Genomic DNA, 11,420 nt, shown 5'->3' with positions numbered 1-11,420 from the left:
GTACTGGAGCAGAAAGGGCTGCTGAGTAGTTTTCAGAGCGGATTTCGTAAAGGGCGGTCCACAATAGATGCTTTAGTAAGAGTGAGTAATGATGTGGAAAAAACATTGAAAATGAAAGAGATAATGGCAATAGTGTACTTTGACATTGAAAAGGCGTATGACTCTATGTGGAGGGATGGGTTACTGATCAAATTGAGTAGAATGGGTATTGGAGGGAGAATGTACAATTGGGTAAGGGCCTTTTTAACAGACAGGACAGATAGATAGAGTAAAGGTTGGAGCAGATATTTCCAATTATTTTGAAATAGAAAATGGTATCCCCCAAGGGAGTGCAGTCAGTCCAATATTATTTAACATCATGATTAATGATATATTTACATGTTTAGACCATAGACTGTATATATAAATGGACGTAGGGTCCGTGACGTCACCCATAGGATTCTGCAGAGTTGCCGAGAAGCCCTTAGTAGGCGGAGTCGGCCACTAACGGCTCGACAGTGGCGTCAGAGTTCCACTCCCGCCTGCTCCAGCCTGCTCCAAATAAGGGCAAAGAGGCGGAGCCGAGGCGGGACCTGCTGCCTCCGGGCTGGAAGTTCCAGAGCTAGCTCAAGCTACCAAGCTAAGCTAACATGCTCCCCATCTGCACATTGCCGTCGCATTGTACGTTTCTAAGGTACATGAGACTATTCAGCAAAACTATAAATAATAATCTAAGTTGAGTTTTTAGCATAATACTTCAGAATCTTAAAATCCCTTAACGTTTGTATGCAATGTGCTAAATGCAACACTGGAATCAAGCAAATATTAATATGTTTGCATGACATTAGTTATTTATATTTTGCCATCACTTAATTATACGTTTAATACATTTAAGTTAAGCTAAGGTGCATGTGATGATAGCTAGTTAGTGCTCTTACCTGTGAGGCCTCCTCCAAACAGCATTATAACCAGACTGTATCATTAAAACTATAAGTACCAGTTCTAGATCCTTGACTTTAGACAAACAATTCAAAAGACAAAATGTATTTAAAGACCAATCTTTATTTGAAGGTGCCTCTTAACCTGAGATATTAGTTATACAGTAATAGTATTGACAATCTAAAAAAACTGAGCAACTCAACGGTTCACTTTTATATTTCTTATTGTCTAAAGCATTTATTATTTTCATTTTTCCCCTCTCATATTCAGTGTGGACGGATTGAGACAGCGTGGTGTCCAGAGAGCTGCAGAGACTTCAGGGAGAAACCTCCGTGTGATGGACGTCCTGTCTGTTGGTTTGGAGAGGACTGAGGGTGTTTCCTCTGTGAGGAGGATCAGACCTGATGGAGAAGCCCATGCATAGCTGATACCACCTGCACAGGCCTTGTCTGTCACTTTATTTGACTAAATGTGTTTACTTATACATTTAATAGGTTTACACCTTCTGTCCATATGTGCTTTTTATTTAAAACATGTTTGATTAACTTTTGGTTCACATTTCAATACATTTAATTTACACTCCTTTTGTCCATTATTCTTACTGAAAATGTTAGATTACACATTCACATCCGACTGAAGATTGGCCCCATTTATTTGCGTTGCAAACTCTGCGGTACAAGGTACATGTTGTGAAGCTCATAAAGTGAGGCAAATAGAAATAATCAGCTGATGGAGTGTAGATGTGGAAATAGGTGCATTCGATCAGCTGACTGTGTTTTCACAATAAAAATTGTTTCTTCGTGAATGTCCTGTACTGGTCTTAACATCTCATAACATCAGCTTTTAATTTTCCTATTGGATGTTTTTCTTGAGCCTCGGAGAAAGAGGAGATGCTGAGTCGTGTCTTTCAGGTATGTCCTTTCCTAAAAAAATTACAGGAAACATAAAACATATTATTGCAGAACAAGTGTGTTATTTATGAAAGAGGTGTGTTTGTGTGTTTAGGGGCTGTAGATATAATTATTTTGTAATTGTAATGTTTTTTTTTATTTCAACAGTGAGCTACAAAGACAATCAGATTATGAATGAACAGTATGAAATTCATCAACATTGAAATGTATTTTATTATCAAAATAATATTTAACTGTTATCAAAACTTAGTGCAACTGTAGAAGCTTGCTCTGTTGTCTCACTGAAAGAATAACTTTTACCACGTTTTCACAGACAATATTGAGAGATAAATAGCAGTTCTCACTATGCGTTAAATATCTTTGCCTTCAATACCTTAAATTAGAAAGCTGACAGTCATATTGCTTGTTAACATCTAAATGTAACCCTTTGCATGGAAAAAACCCTCAACTTCACTGATGTGTAGGTGATCTAGTATTTAGTATTGTTTAATGGAATGTATATCAGTGTATTAAAGTCAATACTTCATTTATTTAAACAAATATCTTTCTTGATTCTTTGTACAGTATGAAAAAAGAGTATTTGTACCTGTGCTGAAGTTCACTGCTGTGAGGAGTCCAGTTCTGTCTCTCACTCTCTGGTCCAGCCTGTCTGCATCACCTGCACAATTTAAACAAACAGATATATATGTAAAGAACCATGTGTACAAACAATATAACTTATTCTCTTCTGTTGAACATGTTGGATTGTGTATTGTCCGAGTCAGGGTCCTTTTTATTTTACTGTAACTTTGGAAGTTGTGTTACCAATGCTTACTGTTTATTTGATACCAATTTGGTAATGCAATTAATAAAAACAAGGTTTGGGTTCGTTCTTCAGATGACTGTGATGTTAATGTGTAAGCTCAATAATGAACTCCAGCTCAACCAACCATATTGTAATATCTAAGTAATCATCTTGAAATATGACATTAATAATTGTAATATACACACATCTTATTGTGAGGTTGATTTCACATACACTACTTCGACGTTAGCTTGTCTACATACTCGAGCATAGCCAATTTAAATTAACCTTAGCATGCATACAGTTCCTACCTACATAATAAAATATCTCTCTAAGTTACAAGGATGACCTTATTTTATCAACCTCAAACAGAAGCCTTTTGTTCTCCAGTATTATCCCACTTAACACTTGTCTATTTCGTTTTAACCTTTATATATACGGTCTATGGTTTTAAGTTAACTTGGAGGCTACGATTAGCATCGTTAGCACCGATGTAGCTACCACTCGCTTACACGCTAACCCAAGCCTTAACATTCATTACGTAGCTGATTAAAATCATAAACACATAAGTACTCGAATTTCACTTACTGTAAAACGGCATTCATGCACCGTCTGTTTTAACCGCAGAGCGAGTCACAATAGTCCGATATATAAGCATGAAGAACAAACAAACACGGCCGGGGTCAAGTTGTGTTCCCTGGATGAACTGGGCAGGCAGAGTCCCTGTAGCTTCACGGACGGAGCAGCTAGCAGAGAGACAAGAAGCTAACAGCAGCAGTCACTTGACAGAGCTGTCACTCAATGTGACCACGCCCTAATTTATGCAAAAACTTTAAGACCTAATATAAATAAAAGGGTCATGTTAGAAAACAATTCACTCACAGATCCATAATCATGAAGGTGGAATCTAACTATATACATAATAAAATGTATTGCAGCCAGGGCTAGAAACGTTTTTTTTCTGCTGTGAAATTGGGCATTTTAACATGGGGGTCTATGGAAATTGCTCCTTTCTGCAGTCATCGCCTATCGGCCAATATATGAACTGCAGTTTGTGGCACTTCCGTATTGGCGTCCCGGCTCTTCCCCAGAGTTTGCCGCTTGGTTTAGACACATGCATTCAATCGGCTCTATACGCAGATGATGGGGCTATTTGGATGAGGGGAAGAAATGCCCCATACGTAATGGAGAATATAGCTAGAGCGATTAAAAAAGTGGAGAGGTGGTCATATAACTGGGGAGTCAAAATGTTAGAAAGCAAGTCATGCTACATGGTATTTACAAAGAAACGCAAGATTGATGGCCAACAGCTAACACTATATGATTGTCCAATGACAAAGGTGAATGAGTTCAAATACCTAGGACTGTGGTTTGATAGCAAATATACATGGAAAATGCATATTAAACAAGTGGAAACAAAATGCAAAAAAGTATTACATTTATTGCGAGCTGTAGCTGGATGCAACTGGGGCGCAGACAAACAAGCATTAATAGACATTTACAGATCAATTATGAGGTCCACAATAGACTATGGTTGTATAGTGTATGGAGCAGCAGCAAAAACATCGCTTTTAAAAATTGATAGAATACAATATAAAGCATTGCGGTTGTGTATTGGAGCGATAAAGTCATCCCCTATCAATGCAGTTCTGATAGAAGCAGGAGAGACACCTCTGGAGATCAGAAGAAAGAAACTTGCTCTGTCATGGTGTTTCGGATTGTCCTTCATTCAAACTCTGTACCACTTTTTTTGCAAGCGGAAAGTAATCGGCCAATCCATCTGAAATTCAAAACTTTGGCCTATTTTAGTATTGTTGTTAGCCAGGCTAGCTCAGTCGGTAGAGCATGAGACTCTTAATTTCAGGGTCGTGGGTTCGAGCCCCACGTTGGGCTGTAGTGTTTTAGGGTGTCTTAATCCTAGATCATTCAGACCAGTTGTTTCGATACCTTGAACCTTTCACCTCCAGGTTTGGTTCATTGAGTAAATGTGAACACGGCAGAACTAGGGCAAAACGAAAAAGCCTAGAGAAGGGTGTTTCGGATTGCCCTTCAATCAAACTCTAGGGCAAAATGAGAAAGCCTAGAGAAGGGTGTTTCGGATTGTCCTTCATTCAAACTCTGTACCCCTTTTTTTTGCAAGCGGAAAGTAATCGGCCGATCCATCTGAAATTCAAAACTTTGGCCTATTTTAGTATTGTTGTTAGCCCGGCTAGCTCAGTCGGTAGAGCATGAGACTCTTAATCTCAGGGTCGTGGGTTCGAGCCCCACATTGGGCTGTAGTGTTTTAGGGTGTCTTAATCCTAGATCATTCAGACCAGTTGTTTCGATACCTTGAACCTTTCACCTCCAGGTTTGGTTCATTGAGTAAATGTGAACACGGCAGAACTAGGGCAAAACGAAAAAGCTTAGAGAAGGGTCTTTCGGATTGCCCTTCATTCAAACTCTGTACCCCTTTTTTTGTAAGCGGTATGTAATCGGCCCTTCCATCTGAAATTCAAAACTTTGGCCTATTTTAGCATTGTGGTTAGCCCGGCTAGCTCAGTCGGTATAGCATTAGACTCTTAATCTCAGGGTCGTGGGTTCGAGCCCCACGTTGGGCTGTAGTGTTTTAGGGTGTCTTAATCCTAGACCAATCAGACCAGTTGTTTCAAAACCTCTCACCTCTCACCTCCAGGTTTGGCTAAATGTGAACACGGCAGAACTAGGGCAAAACGAGAAAGCCTAGAGAAGGGTGTTTCGGATTGCCCTTCAATCAAACTCTAGGGCAAAATGAGAAAGCCTAGAGAAGGGTGTTTCGGATTGTTTAACACTTCTGCCAACTCCGGTGTCGATGAAGCAGCATGTCCTGTCCTGTCGTCAGACTCTCCACCAGAATCAGCTCCGATTAGACCGACTGAATCACGACAGGATGGTGTCGGTCGTCACTGAAGTCCATGCTGTGTCGATCATGGATGTATAATAAGAGCGTGTCGATCCGTCCCACAACATCCTGGAAAGTTACGTGATGCATCCTCCCAGTTGCCGTGACTTTTTTCTTCTTCGGTGGTACAGCAGTTTTCAGTTATCACGATTGTATATTGTGGCATCTATTGGCCAGAATTTGAACGCAGTCAGACAAAATTCAATATATAAATCGCTTCGGATTATAAGTCGCAGGAACAGCCAGACAGGTAAAAAAACTGCAATTTATAGTCCGGAAAATACGGTAAAATAACTATTAGAACTATGTAATCATGTGTCTATCTTAAATTCAAAATAAACAATCAGTTAACAAGCCATATCATCCAACACAGTCTCACGGCATTTCGTGTTATAGTCACAAAATTAATCTATTGATTTGTGTTCACCAACACGATTTCCCCATTTTTTTCGTGTCACACAGAACGATTTTAAAAGCAATGTAAATAATAACAAATTAGAAGGAAAAACAGATTTAAAAGAAATGGGGCTCAGAGCCTCAGAATACTGCAATCTGTATTTTTTTCAAAAAAACTCCGACATTATACAATTTAAAATAAAAGGGATAGGGTTAGGCTTAGGGTAAGATATTGAGTAAGAAAATGTTTTTATGAACCCCACAGCTTCCGGTCTTCCAAGACCCGACTGGACAAAAAGACGTGGTGCAGGCACGAAACATACTACCGATAGAAATACATTGCTTTTAAAAAAAAATGAGAAAATCGTGTTGGCGAACACGAATAAATAGATTCAATTAATTTCGTGACAATAACACGAAATGCCGTGAGACTGGGTTGTATCATCAGTTTGTCCAACAAAAGAAAAGAAAAAAATAACTCAGCTGCAGCTATTCAGGCCGTTTTTAGTTAATTTGTCAATGCTTTGAGATGTCCGTTATCAAGAACGAGTGGGCATGAAGACAAGAGAAACCTTACCTGGATTAGGCACAGGGACTTTGGTCTGCGTTTTGACCTCACAGTAAAATATATCTGTGATGGTCATTGAGTGTGTCCAGCCCCTTCTTCTTCTCTTTCCTATCTCTTGTCAAACCAATTCACCAATAAATGTTAATCAATTAAGTACTGGCTCTTGTAAAAGCATAACCATCCTATAACTTTGACACTTTTAAAGTGTGTTTCTGGTTCATGAAAGCTAGTTGTTACATTTTGGTTGACTCAAAATGTGTCGTTCAGCAATCTGCTCCACCCTTGTGTAACCTATCAAAAAAACATATCTATAGCCAAAATGCCAAACTCCAGGCTAGAGCCATTCGTGGGCGTTGTTGTATTAGAGACCGCTTCTAGCCAAGAAACAGTACTGCAATGCCGATCACTCAAAGTGTTTCCTGATTGGGCGTAACACATTATAAAAGAGAGAAGGAATCACGGTGATCACTGGATGCGATCCAACACATTTGTGCATACGAATGAAAGGTTCCTTTAAATAAAGGTTTAGATTCAATGGGACAGCTGGTTGTTTTGGGTCCAGTATTTTTCTTGCACCATTAAATATACTCACTGCAGGACACACACAACCAAACACACTAACAAACAAAGAATGAACACATACACAGATAGATGAAAACATTTTGTATGTATTTTGTATTTGATTAGTAGGAAGTCTAACATGTTTTAGAACAAGATGGCAGTGTTACGTAATATTAATATGATTAATATTTCATGTAAATACATTATGTACTGAAATGCACATGCAGATATACTTAAAACCACAACAAGCTAAAATGACTTGAACTATGGAAGAAAATACTAATGTAAAGCCTTAATAAAAGTATACTTGTTTAGTATGGTGGAGAAATCAATAGTAGTGTTTCCATAGCATTTCCACAAAGAAGCTACACTCACAGTTTTCAATATATAATATAAAGTCATATATTACTAGAACTTTACTGTAGGAGATATTTATGTTAATTGTTGGCATGTCATATTATTATGATAGATATATGCAGTATTATTCTAGATGTGGGGGAAACTTCTGAAGCAATTGGAGTCAGGACTCAAAGAGAGACACGAGGAGAGCTGGAGCTTTGATGGCAAACACGGTTTATTTGGAGCTTCGGCCGGAGAATTCACAAGGCATGTCACGGGCCACGAGTTGACCACACGGTTGAGATGCCACAATCAAATCTGAAGACCCATGTATTTAGCTAGTTCAGAGAGAATAATCAACATTGAGCATAACAAGATAGAATCATAACACCTCTATCAGCTGACGCCAACAGGCAGGAACATAGAACCATAACACCTCTATCAGCTGATCCAACAGGCAGGAACAGAGAATCATAACACCTCTATCAGCTGATCCAACAGGCAGGAACATAGAATCATAACACCTAAAGTAAACAGATATGGTTCTAAACTGTATTGAAGTAAACATGTATTATTTTGAATTGTATTTTAGTGAACATGTATTGCTTGAACTGTTTTAAGTAATCACATATATACATAGTGTATTCTCATTTACAACTCACTGACCCAGAGATCCTGTTACACACACATACACCTCCTCCCACCAGCACACACACATATTCTTTTCAAGGTTCTTTCTGGGCATCAATATATCTGTGCACAATGTTTGGTTGTCTGGGAAAGAATAGTTTGTGTGAAATATTCCTTGGGAAAGTAAGGGAGTGAATATCGGTGCAGAGATAAGATTGACTCTGCCCTTGTGAACTTCCGAATCTCAGAAGAAAACATACTTTTTCTCAGAACTCTGATTCGCTGTATTGGACCCGACCAGAAGTGAATCCAACCAGTAAAAACACCTGGGGGAGTGAGCAGCTCACACAGCTCCTCCCCACGGACTCTCTGATTCGCTTCGGAGTAAAATGGGATGGAAGAGTCAACACATCTCCGCCCAAAAAATTTCTATGAATACTGTTGTTTATTCATGCAAAATGCTTCCTGTTTCTGACTGGCTGGTCCCGATACCTGTATCGCACAGCAGTAGAAACCTGAAGTCCGGAGTACTCTGTAAAACTTGTATACGTGTTTTGTTTCTTACCAGTAAAATCAGATTATTGTTATAACCTTTATTCCGGTGTTTTGAATCCCTTTCTTTATTAAATAGAACCAGCCTCATCTAACGAACGGCGCGTAGCGGAGGGGGGGCTTTAAGCCAACCATCCAACAGTGTTTGCTACAACACACCTCTATCAGCTGATCCAACAGGCAGGAACATATAATTATAACACCTCTATCAGCTGATCCAACAGGCAGGAACATAGAACCATAACACCTCTATCAGCTGATCCAACAGGCAGGAACAGAGAACCATAACACCTCTATCAGCTGATCCAACAGGCAGGAACAGGGAAACAGAGCACTGAGAGCACAGCAGGTGCCTGAGCTCAGTCAGGACAGCATGAACTGATAAACTGGGTCACAGTTATGGGCCTTGGAAATTATTTCCCCAACACTAGACACTTAGGATTGGTGATTAGATGCATAAGGTTGTATATAAGAGTGCATAGTTGACAGGAAAAGGACAGCACAGGTAGAGGGAGCGCACACAGTTCTCACAAGATCTACAGACAAGAAACACTCACTTGCAGAACTGGAAAACCTCTTAATGTTCAGGGTTACACCATGGCTGTTCAAGTGATCCATGCAGTGTTATGAGTGAACATCAACATTAAAGGCAGATTAAAATGTGTAACGTGACACAGCACAATGTAGTAGATTAATTACAATGCATAGTGTCTGCCCATTTTAAGTTAACATTTATAATAGTAATATATGGTTGCATACTCTTTATTGAGCATAGCATAACTTGCTCTCATTAATCAGAAATACATTATGATGAATGATTTCCCCCTGGGGGTTCATGTATTGATTCCTAACAAGTCAGTTCAACCCTCGACCCCCTCTTAAAAATAACAATGAGTTTTGTTTAAAACTTTGGTTCTGACCAACCGACTGACTACAGATACGTTAAAGAACATGTTCATTGAAGCAATGTTCTAATCAAGTCAGCCTTGAGAGAGGTTTGAAAGTTTGTCAAAATGTGTTGTTATGATCAATATAAAGTTTAGATGATTGTTAGGGTTAGGGTTAGGGTAAGCAAATATCTCTCAGAGGGGCGTGGGGAGGGGCTCCTTATTTTCATCTAAAGTACCAGACAGAAAATCAGCACTCTGGGAACAGGGCTGAAACCGAGGGGATTATGGGTAATGCTGCAATGATCTGTTTGGTGTTTCAGCCAATCAGAGACAGGCTCTGGATATATCTGAGACCTGGGATGTATTGATGAAGAGGAAGATGATAGGGGACCTGTGATATATTGATGAAGAGGGGACCTCTAACATTCATAATGCACCCGTTATGTGCGTAGCAGGACTTGCTGTAATTCTTAAGAAATAAATGATGTTTAATGATTTCTCCCTAAGGGTCCATACTGTATATACCAGAACAAGTCATTGTGAACTCTATGGCCTATATAAAACAATCAGGAGTTCTTAAACTTTGTATCTGAACAAGGCTTCATGATATCCTCTAACAGCTTTATAAACACTACAAAACTCATTTTTACAATGTTAGCCAAGTCTGAAGGTCTCTAAAAGAAAGTGTATAATTTGGTGTTGGGGTCTGGGGAGACCCAGCAGAATTGTTTTGGTTGACTCGGGGTCAAATTTGGCCCAATCAAGATTCATCTTTGACTTTAGACACCCCCCCCCCCCACCCCCTTCATCCACTGTAACAATAATTGTAAGTCTATTAAGTCTATTATAGTCAGATAACATCATTATCCACTGTCTTCACTACAGGGAATATAATGAGTGAATTTAATAAAATGTTTTACTTAAATATGTGGTGTGATGTGTTTTTGGGCCATAACATAAAATAACAAGAGGATTGTAAGGTTATGAATGCATTATAAGTTAGTTATGATGTAGTTTAAAGTGGACCTATCATGCTATATTTGAAACATATATTGTAGGGCCATACCTATATAAAACATGTCTGTGAAGTTTTTTTTTCAAAATACCAAACAGATCACCCATTGTAGCAATCCCTCATACTGCTCATACCCCTCTTTTGAAGCCCTGTTAGAGAAACGCGGATCTTGGGTCCTTAGCTTGAAAAAAAAGAAAGAAGAGGAGGCGGAGCTAATGCCTGATCAGAATTCTACCGGAGATAAAGTTAAATTCGGTTGTGATAAAACGCCATCCTGTTTAAACCACGTCAAGGATTATTTCTGAAATAGTATGGAGCTCAAATGCTTTTTCTCTTGCAGGTTTATCACAAGGTGAGTTATTTTTTTATTTCCTGCTTTTTAAACACATGTGCTCTTCAGTACAGGTTAGCTCTGAGTGTTAGCGAGGCTTGCTAATGTAAACAAAGACGAGATTACGTCCAAAGCACGTCAGGCATTGTTTCTGATAGCAACTTTCTGTGGGTCCGCTGCCGATTTGACGTCAGTTCGGAAGGAATCTGTATCCGCTCGTTGTACACCCGTTTTTAAAAGATTTGGGTATGGAGGAAAAGAGAGAGGGTTTTATTTTCTGACTCTGCGTGAGTTCCCTGACGCACCGGGGACACATATGTATGTATAAAAGACATCACAAAGTGCATTTTGCATGATAGGTCCCCTTTAAAATATATTGGATGATAGTCATTATTTCTGAGTGTTTTGGAATGAAATAAATCATGGGTCAAAATTGACCCGCGAACACCATGAACGTTGACAGCTTTCGAACACAACACAAGGGTTAAGACAAATAAAACTCTATGCTGACTCAGTGTGCATCAACATGGCGGCGCTGAGCTCTGCGTTGGGCTTGCAGTTTAATATAATTGCGGTGTTGAAGACGGTTTACCTGGGGATATGGG

General features: G+C 39.2%; 3 non-coding genes across 3 annotated transcripts; all 3 read left to right on the top strand.

Annotated features, from left to right (window-relative positions):
* The first annotated feature begins 4,433 nt into the window (after positions 1-4,433).
* trnak-cuu lies at positions 4,434-4,506 on the top strand. The gene has a single exon. It is a non-coding gene; the product is annotated as a tRNA-Lys (tRNA).
* Positions 4,507-4,816: 310 nt separating this feature from the next.
* trnak-cuu lies at positions 4,817-4,889 on the top strand. Its single transcript has one exon. It is a non-coding gene; the product is annotated as a tRNA-Lys (tRNA).
* A 251-nt stretch (positions 4,890-5,140) lies between these two features.
* Positions 5,141-5,213, top strand: trnak-cuu. Its single transcript has one exon. It is a non-coding gene; the product is annotated as a tRNA-Lys (tRNA).
* The last annotated feature ends 6,207 nt before the right edge of the window (positions 5,214-11,420 follow it).

The sequence above is a fragment of the Trematomus bernacchii genome, unplaced genomic scaffold (genome assembly GCF_902827165.1).
Source record: "Trematomus bernacchii unplaced genomic scaffold, fTreBer1.1, whole genome shotgun sequence".
NCBI lineage: Eukaryota > Metazoa > Chordata > Actinopteri > Perciformes > Nototheniidae > Trematomus > Trematomus bernacchii.
This window is presented reverse-complemented; position numbering and strand designations above follow the sequence as displayed.